The 18,020-nt window shown below is 38.4% G+C and overlaps 1 protein-coding gene across 1 annotated transcript in view; it reads right to left on the bottom strand.

Moving 5' to 3' along the window:
* The window catches only part of svild (supervillin d), a 56,302-nt gene extending 38,282 nt beyond the window's left edge, over positions 1-18,020 (bottom strand). Inside the window, exon 1 of the mRNA XM_053511565.1 lies at positions 17,662-18,020. The gene's annotated coding sequence lies outside the window, so the exon portion shown is untranslated. The remainder of the gene's footprint in view (positions 1-17,661) is intronic.

The raw sequence follows: 18,020 nt of genomic DNA, 5'->3' as shown, positions 1-18,020 counted from the left end.
GAGACATGGATTCATCACTATGACCCTGAGAGTAAACGGCAGAGTATGGAACGGAAACATCCTCTATCGCAGACCAAGAAAAAGTTCAGACGTCCACCATTAGCTGGAAAATTGATGCTTACAATTTTCTGAAATTCTAAAGGGACAGTATTGGAACATCATCAGAAAAAAGGTTTAACAATCAACAGACCTCATTACAGTGAGATGCTGATTAAAGAGCTGAAGACTAAACTCCAGATTAAACGCAGAGGACTGCTACTCAAGGGCATGACGATGCACGTTCGCACACTTCTGCCCACATAATCATCACTCTGCAAAAAACTTTGTTTTGAGGTGGTATAGCAACCTCCCTATAGTCCTGATCTCGCTCCATCAGACTTTCGCCTGTTTGGTCCCCTGAAAGCGGCCCCAGAAGGATGAAGATTCACTTCTGATAAAAAAGTGAAGACAGCAGTGCATTTTTGGCTCACAGCTCAGCCTAAAACACTTTTAACTGAGGTAATATGAAAGCCAAATGGACAAAATTAACAAAGGTTGACAGATGGACAAAGTGTATTAAAAAGCAAGGAGACTATATTAGAAAATATATACAGTGAAACCTTGGATATAAGTATAATTCGTTCCAGAAGTGAGCTCGTATTTTAAAACACTTGTAAACTAAAGCGAATTTTCCCATAAGGAATAATGGAAATCTGTTTGACAGCCCCAAAAAATAAATACATAAAAATAATTAATACAAAATATAAAGTAAAAATGAAACTAATTAACCTGCACTTTACCTTTTAAAAAAAGTGAAGATAAATCCCGGCAGATAAGTGTTTCCATTTATGCGCACTGGCGCTGTGTGTATGTGTGTGTGTTTGTGTGTGTGTGTTTGTGTGTGAAGCTGAAGTAAGAGGAGAGGAGGAATTAGTCCCCCGACCTGCCTCTTCTCATCTTTCACAGTAACCCTTGTGTGTGTGTGTGTGTGTGTGTGTGTGTGTGTGTGTGTGTGTGTGTGTGTGAAGGGACATGGTGTCCAATGACAAAGTGCAGGCTCTACAGAGAGGGAGAAAAAATGGATCTTTAACCTCTCTAATGAGACTTTCTTTTGCTTTACACTCACCCGCACACACATGTTATAATAAACAGTACACATATGCATACAAACACAAAATAAAATATATTTTATGCGCACACACGTTGTTACAGTGTTATAGTGAACAGTACACGCACACGGATGTTGATTATACGAGTAAGAGATGCGCACTAAGATCCAGCAGGGAAGACGATTACCCACAATTCTGCAGCGCAAGAGACAGAAATACCATTGGCTTAGTTGTGATCACGTGATGCTCGGCGTCAAAACAAGAAGCGCAAGCGCATGCCCATATATGGTACTCGGTACTCGTAAACCAAGACTTGTTCGTTTTCCAAGACAAAATTTATTAAAAATCTTTGCTCGTCTTGCGGTAACTCGCAAACCGCGTTTCTCGCAATCCGAGGTTCCACTGTATTTGTCTTTTCTAAGTTAATTAAAATAAATTCCACCGCCAAAGTGCAGATCATTTTGACTCACCCTTGTACATACTTCTCCATCCAATCATTCATGAGCATTTCTGTTTTCATAACAACAATCAGCTTTATACATTAAAATAAATTCTGCTATAATAAAAAATCGATTCTGCTATAATATCTTTCAAATGTTTAGATTCACTACTTTGCTGAAACCGCATCCAGACTATATGGTCCACCATTTGATGAAGTGTTGGTTAAACAAGAACAGTAAACAGAAGCAGAAACACCACATAACTGTACACCTTAATCTATACGACTCAGGTGATAATGCCTACTAAAGTCAAGTCAATGTTTGCTAAATCTTGACACCATACCAGAGACTCCAGAATGAGGAAATGAGCACAAGATTATATTAAAAGCTACACCCTAAGTTACAAAACACAGCACAATCCATAAGATCAGCCCCATCGAGAAGTCTCAAAAATTTTTCACTGACTATAAACGAGAAAACCGAGTCAGTGACAGGCCCCCAGGAATAACAAGGCTCTGGCATGAAGCCTGAGCAGCGTCAGTCGAAAACACACAGAATGCCAACAACAATCCAAAACAAAGCCGCACAGATGACCTTACTGAGCAAATCCCTGGAGTAAATCTTAATAGCGATTCTGAATCCATGATTAGAAGAGAACGTAATTCAAAAAGTTATCTCATGGCCTAATGTGTAGTTTCTAGGATTACCTATAAAGGCTGAAACCAGAGCAGAAACATTTCAGAGCCAGAGAAAGGGACTTGCTTCATTTGGAAACATATCATAGTTTTTTTTACCACCAAACAAGGAGAAAAAATCAAAAGTATAAGTCATTTAAAAAAGCTGTGTAGCTCTACAAAGGAGTGATCCTTTTTTTTCCCCTAACATAACATGGCTCAAGGGGCTTTAAAAAGCTTGCTAGGGCTTAAAGTATCCCAGAAAAAAAAGGAGTTTAAATGCAATCTGAGACAAATATCTGTGTTAGTGTTAAAGGTTCAAGAAAACGTTTATTAACTACCAGCCTGTCATCTATATTGCATGATTTGATCAATCTCAGCTGCAGGAGTGGTCAATTGTGCTTCTCATCGTCCTTGACCTCTGACCCCTGCCTTAAAGAAATGGGGGCTGCAGGCCAATAGAGGAAGCTCTGTCTTTGAAAATGCCCACTGTGTCATATCCTGAGAGTATACTGTAATGCATTCACATCCGCACTGTTACTGAAATCAGTATCCTTCTGTTTACGGGAATTTGCTCTGCAGATCTAATTCCTGACTGTGTGCTGCTGCTTCGCTCAAACACCAATCACACGACCTTGGTGTTCAATTCCGTATGCACTTGTTAAACTTTCCAACACTTCATTCCAGTGATATTAATACTTTTTTTCAACTGTGGGACACACAGGTGTGATGGTCAGGTGTTCACAAACTTTTGGCCTTGCAGTGCTCCCTAGCCATATGTGGCAGGGAGTCAAAAAAGAACATAATTTCCTCTTCTCTCTGGGCGGAGAGGATGGCATCTCTCTCTCTCTTTCTCGTTCTCTTGTCAAATAGAGCCACGCCAGTCAGTCACGTGTATCTATGAGCTCATCTATGCAAAAGAAGGCAGTTAATGCGTTCCTCAGAGCATTGAGCAGCCCTGTAATGTAGCATGACTAGCAGTTAAAAAAAAAAAAAAAGAAAAGATCATGTATCTCACCGGAAGCACATTGTGACATTTGTGACATTTTTTCTTTTTTATGTTCTAAATATTGCGCCACATGTATCAAGCTGTGTATAAGCGCTGGGTGCCTGGATACAAATTTTAGCTAATTTTAGCTTGGTTCGGCTTATGCAAACATTTTCACGAATTTTCACTAAAAAATGAGGCTCAATGTATCTGGTTTCTAAATCCCATCTGTTGGCAGCTCCGTGTACAGTATATGAAGAGCCAGCTAATTTAAGCCTCGCCAATATTCAGCCTAAACATAGCTGGTCCAAGGGCAGGCTTTCGACACCAGTTTTCCCCTGAAACCGGACACGCGGACTCACGCCACATTCTTCCTTCCGCTTCCATGGCTCGGGTCAGAATGTTTGCTTTTCTTCCAGACACTGGGACCACCAGCTACGCTGTGCATCTCCCTGCCCTTCAACATGTGCATGTAAGAGAACCAGTCTGGTGCTGTGAGCTAATCCTTTACAGTTTTTTTTTTACGAGCTTAAGTAACACATTGGACCTGTAACCTGCTCATATCAAGCTCCTCGTGTTTGTCTAATGAAATCTACACTCAAACCAGAGCAGCTGGAGGCAGCAGCAGTGTTTCACAAGCGTTGCAGACCTGTGTATGGTTAAAGCCACTGTAATGATGAAAATTCATGTTATACTGGTGTTTGTTTTATGTATTACATTCTTCAATTTACATTTGATATCATTATTAGAACAATAATCCATGGTTTTAAAAGAGTACAAGGGGTAATTTAATGTAAATGGATAAACTTTCCATGCACATAATGCTGACATCATCAAAGTGTAATATGGCATAAAGTTACTTTCTGTTAAATATAAAATAAACATACAGAAGGGTGAAAGCCAGGACACTATGAATCATCACTTTGATGGATGTGCAAACGCAAAACAGCAGTTATGAGCTCAACTCTTTTTCTCTCTCAAGGCCAGAGCAAAGCTTTTTGGGTCAACAACAGAGGAGCACGGAGACCTAATGACTGCACTCAGACACCCACGTTTCATAAATCAGTCTCTTGGATCTTTCTTGACAGCACTGTGAAAATTCTGTTACACTGTGGAAACAGCTCAGGATGCCAGTTGGTACTTGGCAATGCGATTTCACATCATGTGCTAGAATAACTTACCACAGTTACAGAATAACTTACCACAGGTGGTATCATCTCATTTATCTTAAGGCTGTGCAATTGAATACATTTTTTTTAACGATTATTGGCTTCCAACTACTATGAAAACAAGACAATCGAGATTAAACTATTATTCATTCCGTTCCACAATAACATTTTCGTTTCGTGGTGAAAATCAAGCGCATCCATTTGCTCTATAGCAATGCTGTCAGGTTTTGCCAGCAATTTAACTGTTTTATTTTATGCAATCTTGGGTTCTAGGTTCAATTCAGCTTAGCTGAAGGTTCAATTCAAGTCAGCCGTTTGAAAACACTGGTTTTAAGGAGGTTGATAAATTATATCTGTCTATAATAATCGTGATCTCAATATTGACCAAAATAATCATTACAATCATGCTCCGATCGATTGGCCACCGATAATCACTGGAAACTGGCTGATCACATAAATCAATACTATTGTGATGACGCAAAAAACACAAGTTGACAACCAAATCAACATGTCATCGCCAGTCTGGGATTAGTGCCAAGTCTCTTTAAAAGGCATCAAATTTGCAATATGCAAAAGTTTTTCCTGAAGTAAAACCATGTAGGGGAGTCCCAAAAATAACAATGCATACTGTATATAATGGGCTTACCTTACCGCTCCATGCATGCAGGCAGACATTGAGAGACTATTCAGCACGGCTGTGCACATCGATTTGTTAATTTATTAATTGATGCAGCCTTGCTTTTATATGGTGCACATTATAACAAGGGAGTATAATAAGTACGCATTTCAGCATGTGTGGGAGATCTTTGTTGTTAGCCAAGAAGTGGAAAATTTTTGCTATTTAGTCGAGCATAGGTTATTCAGTCGGCTTCAGTTTCTTAATAAACTAAATGAAATAATAACAGAATAGAATATGTTGCATATGTTGTTTGCTTTTTAAATTTATGATACTTTCTCAGATATCTCGGATACGTTCTCTTAATTATATTTGTACACTGTTATTTCGAATAACTATTTTATACAGCTATAAATAGAAAAAAATAAACAGTACTACACAATAGAACATTTACAAGATCCAAATAAACCCCACACACCTGTGATCAACAACCGGTATTGCTATCAGTATCGACAATTTATACCATAATCGAGAGGCCCTACTTTATATATGACTTCGTTGTTACTGACTGCAAAAGGAACTAATATTTCTACGGAATTGTAGCTATTTTATATGTGATGTAATGCTCAAGCTTATCTAAAAGCACTTAGAATTTTGTAAGCAAACCCTAGTAAACTAGTATACTTTGTATCACGAACATGTCTTCATATGCCACAATGTAATATTTTTGTCATATCATAATACAGAATCAAGCACTGGGGTGATGGTTTGGGGGTTTTGGGCGTACATTTAACGTCAGCAACCCAGAAGCTTCATGCAAATCTTCGCCAGCAATAACCCTTTAAACAAATAACTAGTGTTGTTAAAGTCCACCAGTGCAGTAAGGACATAGACATAAAAATACTCAGTAATAAATGAGATCTTGCATACTGTAAGTGAGAGCTAGGAACTAATACTTTTTAAAAAATACTGGTTTAAAAACCAAACTAAAAGCAACTACTGACTGAAAATGACACAGTTTTCTGCGATAACACAGCTATCTTAACTAATTCAAACCCGACTACACCGTTGCGGTTGGAAAAAAAGTAGTGCTGTTATAACATATTACACTTTGCATACCACGAAAATGTTTTCAAGTATCATGATATAAAATATTGTGATATAAAATATAAAAGGTGCAACAATCGGACTATTTGGAGCAAAGCATCGATTGAAAATGCAATGACTGACAGAATCATAAATCCGTTATCAAAAAAGGAAAGTCAACAGAGTTGTAAAGCTAATTAATATTTTTCAAACTGACCAGATAAATATTCTATCATAATGATTTGACTGTATGACTAATACTTCAAACAGTGCTTATCTACATCATCATCATCATTATCATTATCATCATCATCATCATCATCACAGAACAACACGCCTACCTTGGATTCTAAACAAAGTGGATAATTTGTCAGTCAGATGATAATAAAGAATAATGTATCATATCATAACAGATTCTGTGGTATCAACAAATATCAAAATCTTAATTTAAGAATTTAAGTTGTATTAGGTTATGTGGAGTGTCTGAGGTTTCCATCCCAAAAGTTTTGCAAAACATGTGTGAACATTCAGTGAGTGGAATGCCTGATCCTTGAATAGCGACAGATAAAACTTTTGCCCAACTTGCTTAAGAGATGCATTTGTCTGTGGGATTCTACACACAGTCATTCACAAACACCACCTGCACATTACAGGAACTCAGCAAGGACTTATTGCTATATCCTCTGTACGCTTCAAGCTATTTCCACATGTTTGGGCCATTAAAGTATTAACTGGGGGACAAGCAGGCGGTGCGATCATCTTTCTACCTTGATTAGAGTGAAATGCTGAAATAAGTGCATTAGTGTAACAAGGAATTATATAGCAAAATCAAATTAGTTTGCACTTTAATAACTGTGTTCTTCTATCCTGCGCAATCAAAAGTCCCGGTTTGACCTGAACAACGGTTTATACATAGTTTTTACTCATTCAACACTTTACTTGGCAATTGCAGATCTCAAATGTGTTGTTTAATAATGTCAAGGCAGTGTCACAAATTTAGCTTGGGTTTAAAGGACTATGAAAAAGTGTCAAATCTATCCTGTCCAAAATGACAGACATGAGCAGTCTACACAGTGACCTCCAAGCATTATAGATTAAACAGCACTTATCTGTTTTATAAATGCTCTTACCTGCTCACAGTGCACGCACACACACACACACACACACACACATATCTCTCTCCAGCCACACATTTGGAATTCACACATTCTCGACCCAGGAAGCACAGCATGGTTACAGCAGAGCAAACCAAATGAGCTAATAGAGAAAGTGTGAATGTGACTAAAAGAGAAATAAAGAAGAGGAGGGGGTGTTTGTGATTGTTGCAGCTCATGTGACCAGCCATGGGGAGAGGGGTCTCAGCATGCTTCATCAGTCTGTAATCCAATAACTCAATCTGACATTTACATGTGCTAAGCAGAGGCTTAGGCCTAAAGCAGTTCTCTATAACAGCCTGGCCGGCACACAGCAGATATCCCTGGACTCATCACACCGTGTACAGTACACCAGGCGCGGGACATGACAAATATGCTTCCCATTACAGGCCCATCTGCTAATGCTTTGTTTCTAAAAACCATTTCTTCATCTGTTCTCTCCACCCCCTTCCTCCACTCCCTCCTTTATGGGTTAGTGGGCAGTTTAACTGTTTTGCAATAAGGTTAAAGAATTCAATGCTCAAGTGAATTAAAATGAATAGAGAATGGATAAAAAAATACTAGTTCTTTTTACTTGAAGATCAGGACTTTTGATTGTGCAAAATAACAGAATAAAGTTCTGAGATTAAAAACAACCTTTATTTCTTTATATAATTTCGTGCTACACTAATGCACTTAGCCCAGTGTTTTGCTGGTGCTTGGATATCATCAAGGTAGATAGATTTCTCATTATGCCAGAGCCATGATCAGACCGCCTGCTTCATGTCTGAAACTCCTTTAATTGCCCAAACATGTGGAAATCACTTGGATCGAGGTCAGGACTGTGATGTAGCAATAACTCCCAGGACTGTGGTGTAGCAATGACTCCCAGGTGAGTTCCTGTAATGTGCAAGCTACCATAAGAGATCGAGAGTATGAGGTTTGATATACATTGTTCTGCAAAATATATATTTTCTTCTATTAAAGGAAAGAACTAATAAATGAGTTCCTGGGGGGCCAGCGTTTGAGCAGTTACAATGATGAAAACTGAGAAAACTTTCTACTTTGTTGGTGTCCAAGCACTAGTGATACGCTGGGATAAGTGCATTAGTGTGGCAGGGGACTAGATGAGAGTAAAACAACAACAATCTGAACAATCAAAAGTCCGTATTTGATTTGAAAACCCTGTGTACATAGTTTTGGAGGTTTTTTTCTATCTAAGAGTTTTTTGTTTGTTTTTGGTCAATGCAATTATGGAACCTAATTACTGTACTTTAAACTGTTATTAAATGACCCCAGCCTGGTTAGTTGGTCTTATTTAAAGTGCTTGTAGAACTCAGTGACTCAGTTGAGTAATGAAGGTTGACTCATTATTCCTCCGTTAGCTCAGAAGAAATATTCTTATCTTTTTGAATAATATTCAGAAGCCTTCACTTTATAAGTATGCAAAGTAATGGAAAAAAGGATTTCTGATGATATGTAGGTGCCAAGCTATTCCTAGCCTCAGGCAGTCTGATATACACTGGATACTCTACACTTTCGAAAACTGTGATAAGAGCGTTTCACAGCAAGGTACCCTGACTGTATAGGAAAAGTCAATGAGTTTCATTATATTCTGTCTTTAAAAGCAATTGGAAAGTTTTGTTTGAAGAACTCAGTATAGAGTAAACACACAAGATAAGAAATCAGCGTGCATTTAAAAAACATTTACATTTCAAGCATTTCAAGCATGCGTCAATTACCTGGCTCGTCTGAATTAATCAGTGCCAGCGTGCAATACCAGGATGTCATGAACGTGACTTGACGCACTATGGAACAATTAAGGCTGATACTTAAGGATGTTATCGTAGGGAGCCTAACCAGTTCTCTTTTAATGTTGAATTAGTGTTTATCCCCTGAGGCCATGGAATAACATATAGCAAACAGGTGGTCTGGTTTTGATGTTATGCCAAAACAACAATCTGTAACTACTCATTCCCAGTGTTCATCCAATCGCTCTTGCTATAAACGCAGGCAATTCTTGGGAACGTCATGTCTGAAAATGAAAACATATGGCATGTTAATGTCGCATATTTATTTAAGTGTTTATGTTGCGCTTGGCTTAGAGTAGAATATCTCATACCTGCATGCCTCACAGGTTTCAATTAGGCTTTCTAAATCAGTTTGTTTTTAATTACTAAAGCATCTGATTTTACTCTATGGCATGGCAGCAAACCATCATCGCAACTAGAGAAGCACGGCTACCATAAACACACTAACAAGTGGGATTACCGCAATCAGGCCAACACAGAAATGGAAGCGTTTCACATCAGAGCTTATGTTATCCACAAAAGCCCAACTAGTATTCTGGGAAATCTAGCAGCTGGATGGATGGGAAGCTCTGTGCTAAAACACCCACGCAGAATCCATAGCATATACAGATATATTGCTAAATTGTGCTTATTTACACCCCAGATGCATGCATGCCTTTGCATTTTTGCCTTTCCCCTAAATCTCTCTCTAGCTCTGCCAAAAGAGATTGCAATACATCACTTTCCACTCCAGCCCACAAAGTCTGGTTTATTAAAGGATCATTTAAAAGAAATCCTAATTTATTTGAATGCTCATTGCAAAAAAAAAAAAAAAGAGGAATTCATCATCATTTCTAATCGTGCAACATGACACAAACTGCAGTGCCAGTCTACAGAGGCCTGTGTCAGCATGGCCGATGACAGTTAGAGCAATAGTTGTTCCTGGATCAGTGCTTCTGCTCATTTAGCACTTTGTCCCTTACTTCCGGCTTGCTGTTTACTGTCTTTAGTACAAGAGTAGTGCAAAACACTACCAACACCGAATGAACCACAACCTACTACCGACAATACTGTATGCACCAAATCAAGGCTATAAAATCATAAAACGTGCGAGAATAAACACCCACACTTAAGCAAGAGGGGAACTTGAGAATGTTGTTGCAAAACCAGGTATTTACTCTCACAACAGGGTTTTTTCACAACTGCAATGCAAGACTGAATAAACACACGTTCAAAACCTCTTAAGCTTTGTGTACTCGGATAACACAAAGAGGAAGGGCGTGGCAGCGGAAGCTCTCATTCAGCCCAAAAAAGATATACTCTGGTCATTTAGACATTAAAATGTCCTCTGCAGGACAGCCATGAAAAAGACAGCGCTGTTTTGTCCTTAACCAGGATGGCTCTTTTTGTCACTAATTTACAACCATGTCTTTGTCGGAGAGATTTCCAGCACTGAGATAATGGTGGAGGCAACTTCAGGACAGAGCCAGCGAGATAACAAGCCTTGATTTATGCTGCGGTACACTAAAACGCATAGTTTAAAAGTTTCTGATCTCTGAATAGGAAAAAGTGTCTCTTTAATTTGGAAGTCCTGTTTGGAACGTCAAGGAGATCTTCTCAATGCGATGTCGCAACTCAAATGGCTGCGTAAAACGTAGGAAAAGTAGCACTTCTTTATTTTTATTACACAAACTGGATGTATAGTTGTATTTGATTTAGTGAACCAACATACAGACGTATTAGCTTGTTCAGTTTATTACGCTGACTGTGCAGTACACAGTTTGTACACATCATTCATCGCTTTTCTTGATTTTTGCTAATAAAAGATGAACATGGTGGCAACATCCATGTTTTTTCCCCCACTGTGTAGCTGGAAGAGCCAAAGCCTCACCCCAAATTTCTACTTTTAAGGTACAAGTCGAATGCAATATTGGTATCCTTGTGGTGGCCTTTCATTGGCTTTAATGCATCTCTTTAAGCGCCATTCGGTATACACCTAAACCTAACCTTGACCTCATGAACTTTTAGTCTAATTTAGTTTTCTTTAAAAAAAGACCTTGCTTTATGAAGATCAGCCAACTCTCCACAACTTTCAGATTTAGCGTACTGTAGAAATATTCCAGAGAAATATTCCTACCCTTCTGATTCCTATCTTTCCTGCCCTGTTCTGCCAGGTCAGAGCTTAAAAGCATGTTTAGCAGCAGTTGCAATAATCCACACATTCCAGCTCATTTGCTTTTAATGATGGTATCAGTCTCGAGTGAATTTATTCCAGGTGAAAACCTGGAACAATCGGAACACAGAAGGGAGATAAAACGTGGAACTGTTTACACTCACAGTGTGTTCTGAGACCTAACACCATCTGAAAGAGTAGGTGTTAAATGACTTTAGAGAGAGAGAAGGAGAATGAAAGAAAGAGGGTGCGGTAGGAGAAAGGGAGAGGGCGGTGTGAGCCAAGAATTTTAAAGACTAACACATCTCTAGCAGTTAAAAAAAAATAAAAATCTTAAGAGAGAGAGCGAGCAAGTACCATAACCCTGGAAAGCAGCTGGAGCTACCGTTGCATTTATGTAGCCATGCACTATTTAACACTACTACGTTATAGTCGGCCAAAACACAGTATTAGTGCTGATTTTATTTATTTATTTATTTATTTATTTATTTTATTAAATACATATAATCTAGGAAATGTGTCAAATAAGTTTTTCTTAAGTTTATGCAACATGGACGAATCTTGATTCCCCCAAAAATTCAAGTTGCTAACTTCAGCTGTTTTTGGATAAATTATTTTATATGCACCATTTTTCAGTGTTATACTGTCCGGCTTTAAACAGTAATAATGAAAAAAATTAAATTATTCATATTTCTTCATGAGTATTGATACTAAAATTGATGTAAGCCTATAGAAGCATATGACCTGTAAAACATGTTGCTTAAATTACGGCATTCTGTGCAAAATGAAGGATGTTTCCCCCCAAAAAACCTGTAGTGTCCGTAACCATGTCAAATTCATGTTGCAATATCTTAACAACTTTTCATTTTAGAATAAAACACTTTTTATTCAGGTTTATGTCTTTTCATGTGAAATCTAAATTGGCTAAGTTTTATCTGAATGACAATTAAGATCATTGAAAGATTTTTTTTTTTTTTTTTTTATTATGGACACTACATGAAAGGGCATGAAATTGTATTTAGCAAATGTGTTTCTTTTTATCTAATAAAGATATAAATGTAAATGCATAATTATGAAAAACAAAGCATTAATCCGGAGATGAATAATGCTGTTATATGATCCTGTCTAAAAATCCCTGACTTATTCATCTGGGTGAGACACTTTACAGCACCAATCTTAAGGACAACCTGCAATTACACCAACCAACTAGTATTCAAATTTTAGTTTATGTCCATTATCATTTTACTCTTTTTTTCCCCAGCCTGTTTAATTCTTGTTCTGTCACTATCTGACAAAACCTAAAAAAAGGAAGTAAATGAGTAGTAAAAGCAAGATTAATATTAAGGTCACTTATACAGACTTCCCCTATTTTTGTTCAATGAACTGTAAAATTAAAACGGGAAGCATGGGAAAAGAAGTATTTTTAAAAATACTGCAACGTTACAGCTCCAGCTGTCCTGCTGCGTTCCTCACTCGTAACCAGCTGTGCAGAACGGACATCACGGCATGTCAACAACTATTAAAGTTACAACATTAAGTGCTTTAACAGGTCTTATTAGAATCGTTCTGCTGTGTACAACCCAAGCTCTTCATCACAGAATCCTGGCGCTGTCATGTTCGTCCTCAGCAGGACTAAATATTTACAGTGTAGTATTTCCCAGCCAAGCCACAATTACTGTCACTGGATAGAAAAGTAGTGTGCAAGAAGAAAGACAGAGGTGGTAGAGGCAGTTATTTTCAGATTACTGTTGCACACCATGCATACAACAATGTAGAAAGTGATCGTTTAGTAAAACGCACTTTCCACTCGGGTGCTGTACCGAGCATAATAACTTGGCTCGAAAGACTCATAACCCTTAGCCGCGTTATACTAAACAACACGTTAGATTCCTCTTATTTACTCAATAATTAGGCCTGTTCGTTAAGTATGGAATAAAACATGACTGTATTGGTCATGTGTGTGTTTTGGTGTTTCGGCTGCTCCCGTCGAGGGGTTGCTTTAGAACAGCTTGGCACTTCCTGACACATTTTATCCGGGTTTGGGACCAGCACTACATCCAGTGGCTGGATGGTAGGTTTGGCCATTTTGTAATAAAAAAAAACGAGACTGTATATGCTGTTGATTTTTCAACAAAGCATTTTATTTATACCCTGTTGAGGTATTCTATACCTTTTGTATAACAGCATTTCGCCTATTTTCGGATTATCAATAAACAACATGCCTTCATACTTTTATATCTAGTTCCAGTTACTTTACTGAAACTAGTTAGCTACCTGTTATCACTTATTATATATTATAAAAGCTATAAACTGCCGAACCTCGCTGTCCAATTTAAACTTTCGGTGAGGTCGGATTTGCATGTCATGAGAGTTCACGTTAATAATTACAAGTGACTTTTATCTGACTCCAGTGTGGATGCATCCATCCTCTGAAACGGCACTCACGCGCACATTGGTTTGTTTTTGCTTCCACCATCTGATGTGGTAAAACGCATCATATTTGTTTGAGCGCTTATTCATTTCAAACAACAGATTCACTTTTAGCATGCTTGTGATTTTGTTCCAGAGGATGGCATGTAGTAAGTCGGCTGTACTTGTTGAGGTCCAGAAAAAGGAAGGAAGCCAGACGCCTTGTTTTAACTGTTTTAGCAGACTGTGCTAACATTGCTATAAAATACCCATGCTCCCCAATGACAACAACATGTACACATGCGCAGGGGCAAAAAGTTGCATGATCAAATATATATACATGATCAAATATATATTTGCATGATCAAATATATATTTTTGATTCATACAAATTCACATTTCATACAAACCTAAATAATTCTTTTGACTATGTAAAGCTGCTTTGCGGCAATGAAAATTGCTAAAAGCGCTATACAAATAAAATTGAATTGAATTGAATATACCCAATCTAGGACCACGTACGACAGTGACTCAGATCTGATCTGAAAAACATCAGATTTGGGTGTTCAGACAGCCCTTAAAAAACAGAATAAAATCAGATCTGTGTCACATTAGGATAAAAAAAAATCATATTTGAGTCACTACAGGTTGGTAATTTGAACATAGCCTTTATTATTCTCTTTTTTTTTATTTTGTTTTGCTCTTTTTGGTACTAAATCATCGTCTATACCGCATTAACCTGAATGCAGGGTCGCATGGGGCCTACCCCAGGAGCCTTAGGGAACAAGGTGGGGTACACCCTGAACAGGGTGCCAATACTTTGCAGGGCATGCACCCACACTCACACATTACAGACAACTAGAGAATGGCCTACTCTGCATGTCTTTGGACTGAGGGAGGAAACTGAAGTGCGCAGGGTGACAGTGCTAACCACTAAGCCACCGCTGCCTCTTTTTGTTACTGAGAAAATAAAAAGCAATTTCCATATTGCAAACTCACCAAATCATGATGTGCACATTAATCTCAACAGAGTTTATGCTGCGCAGAACGTCGAACGAGGACTAGATAAATCTAATCTTAGAACAAACCTTGATATAACATATAATTAACCTTGAAGCTGAAACTACTATATAAACCATGAAATAAAAAAATTATTAACCACTTTCCAAACAACCTGAAACGTCAATCTTTAAAACTGTTGACTGATGGTATCGTTTTCAGATCTTTCAAGGCGTTTTCAATGAAAACATTAGAACACAACCGAGAAAATATAAACAGTATAAGACCTTGCCATGCAGATTGTGTTTCAGGGTTGGCTAGGGTCTTATCCTCTTTGAGTAAGTTTGTACCGTAATGATAAGAGGCAATAAAGTGTTAAACTTAAGCAGCATGCTGCAAAAGCATTCCCTTTTAAAGCCATAAACATCCAAGATGGAGCTAAAATGATGTGTCAACATCTGGAGTGAGATGAATGTCTAGCAGAAGATGCTGGACAGCAGTGGATGCAGGAACATGTTTATAAACACAAACTGCTTGCTCTACAAAGGCTTGAATACATACACGGTCCTCGCTGGATTGCGGTCTATCGTTTTGGTGTCTCATTTCTTGGAATCCATTAAACGCAGTCTAAAAATCTGTGGCTTTAGGACACTCAAATAAAAACCCGGGCAGGGCAACAAGACTCTCTCCGTTCTGCTGAGTGCAATGCTGAATGGCTGGTCTGCAGAGGGAAAAGTAGCAACACTGGATTTTCAGCTCGTTGTTTTCTCAGCTGGGGTGGAGCTAAAAGCCCAGGTGAATATGGGTAGTTCTTCTGTGATGTCATTTTGGAAGGAACCCATTAAGAAAATAACATGCATATCAGGCAGCACTGGAATCAGAACAGCTTTCTGACAGCACACACACACACACACACACACATCTTCTTTTAGTACTATATTTGGAAAACGTAGCCTCAACATCTCTGCATGATATTCCCAGTACAATAGGTTGTCTAAGGTGCAAATCTGTCCCAGTGAAAGAGGCATAAGTGCCTGTCAGCCCAAGTAAAAGAGGTGTGGCTTGTGTTCCTGTCATTCTTGTTAAAGGAGATGCCTCTGAGTATATCTGACCAAGAAGAGAGGCAATTTATCTTACAGTATGTCAGGCGATTTGGGTTTTGAGATAAAAATCAGATGGTCAAAGGTCACCATTAAGTTTCCACTGTTAGGCCCTTGAGCAAGGCCCTTAACCCTCTCAGCAACAGGGGCAACATATCAAAGCTGACCCTGTGCCCTGACCCCTGCTTTCAAACAAGCTTGAATACATCTCTTTACATTCTCTTTACATTCTCTTTCTCTTTTTTAAGGTCATGGGCGGTCATATAAGCATCTCACTGCATTTCATCGTACTGTGTATGACTGTGTATTTGACAAATAAAATTTGAATTTGAATTTGATACATAAAGAAAAGACTGTTACTGTGATGTAATGTATATATGACAAATAAAATGTGTTTACAACTTGTACATTGAAAAGCGAGTGTGGCCTAGCTGTTCGTCAGTCCAAGTAAAGCAAAAAAATAAATAAATAAAAGATTTGGCATTTTTTCTTCATTCTGTATTACATTTAATACATTGAATTGGCCTTTATGTGTATGGGGTTGAGATGTGTTCCTGTCTCAGTGGTAGGTTTCTCGCCTGCCATGTGTAATGCCGGGGTTCAACAACATCATTTATTCTCAAAAAATGAGATACACATGACTAGAAAACTTGGATATGAAACAAAGTAGGCAGCTAAAAACGTCTTCCATTCATCTGAGCCAAAAACCGTCCCCTTCACGTCATCAGTGGTGTTGTTGGCAAAGGAAAGAACATCTCTCGCTACCTCTGCTTATGAGGGACAACATTTTCACTCAATCCAATACAATCCCTTAAGCACAAAAAGGCTTGTGTGTACATCTTCCGTTACACGGATCAAAATAAACAAGGTGGGCGAGAAGAACCTGGAATGTTAAACCCTTGGCATGTGTGTTAGGACTTGTCGGAGCTTTTGAGGCATTTAGCAGCATGTCTAACAGACAGCAGATTGTTGTGTGCACGTACAGTATGCGTGCACAGTACCAGGTACTCTATTCAACAGTGTTTTTGTTTTTTCTATGCCTTTCCATCACTTTCTTTGTCATCGTTGCTCACCTGAGGACATGTTTTAACTGAACCTTGACAAATAAACGTATGTCAGATCATGCACCACACTCCTCACTCTGAAGACGTGCATTCATGCATTACGACAAGATTATAACACCCTTCAGAAAGAACTATAGCTTGGATTTAGCACTTCTTTTGGTTTTTTTTTTTAATTCATTATTGTTTTCCTTTGAAAGGGCTTATAGGTTAAACATCCAGGGAATGTCAGAAGAAAACAAATAGGTGGTTATACACTGGTGCGACTCAAAACTCTACATACAATAATAGGAATCAGATGAATATTTAGTTCGGTGTGAACAGCATCTAGGGTCTTTTGTTTGCGAGAATAATGAAACTGCTTCTCTGATGCAACAGCATAAAAGTCCCTAATCCTGCGAGGTGTGGTGAAGTCATTCTGAGCCGCTCTGTTAGTTTGCATTTGCTGTTGTTTTTGCAGGTGCCTTACAGAGCACTTTCCCAGAAGCTCGGAGAACTCGGAACACTGTCCAGATGCAGACGACTAAAGGGACTTGACATAATGACATTGTCCATGTCCTCATCATGCATATGTTTCCAATGAAAGTAAGAAAGATGAGAAACCTAATTAAGATTAGGGAAAACCCCCAGAACAGGACTGAACAGAACAGAACATTCACCACACTGTATATACAGTAGCAGAGTAGAAATCTTTACTTTTTTATTATTATTATTTTATTTACACTTTTTTCTTTTTTTATCAAGCAGCCTACCAGATAGATCAGATAAACCTGAGAGATGCTTAATTTTATAAACAAGTCATTTACAATAGATCAACTATTAACACACCAGGATGGATCATGAACTATTGCTTAATGTGAAGTTTTCAAGCAAATCAATAAAGAGTTTAAAATCGTTTGTGTTAACATGTGCAGGCTCAGATAGTTTGCACTTACCTGTCTAGTGCTTATTCCCAGTGAGGCAGGGCTTAAAGGCTACTCCATTCCCACTGAAGTTCAGTTAAATTTGCAACAGTAACAGGAGATCACCGGTGCGTTTCCTCCTGACTGCAGTGTGCTGTGCTCCGAACTAAAAGTGCACTTCTCATTCAAATGGCCAGGCTTTGTTCGCGCAGAGGCGATCCAGCTCCTACAGCTTTGTCTGGATTAAACAAGAAGTCTGCAGTGTTTTCCGATGCGATCAGACAAGTTGGAAAAGACAAACTTCTGTCAAACGCAAGCATAAACACAACTGACAGTCCGGCTACTGGGAGCAGAATGAACTCAACGTCTCAGTCGTTTCTGAAAGTTGAAAT

This window comes from Clarias gariepinus, chromosome 14, assembly GCF_024256425.1.
Source record: "Clarias gariepinus isolate MV-2021 ecotype Netherlands chromosome 14, CGAR_prim_01v2, whole genome shotgun sequence".
Lineage (NCBI taxonomy): Eukaryota > Metazoa > Chordata > Actinopteri > Siluriformes > Clariidae > Clarias > Clarias gariepinus.
The sequence above is the reverse complement of the archived record's forward strand: the minus strand, read 5'-3'. Positions and strand labels throughout refer to the sequence as shown.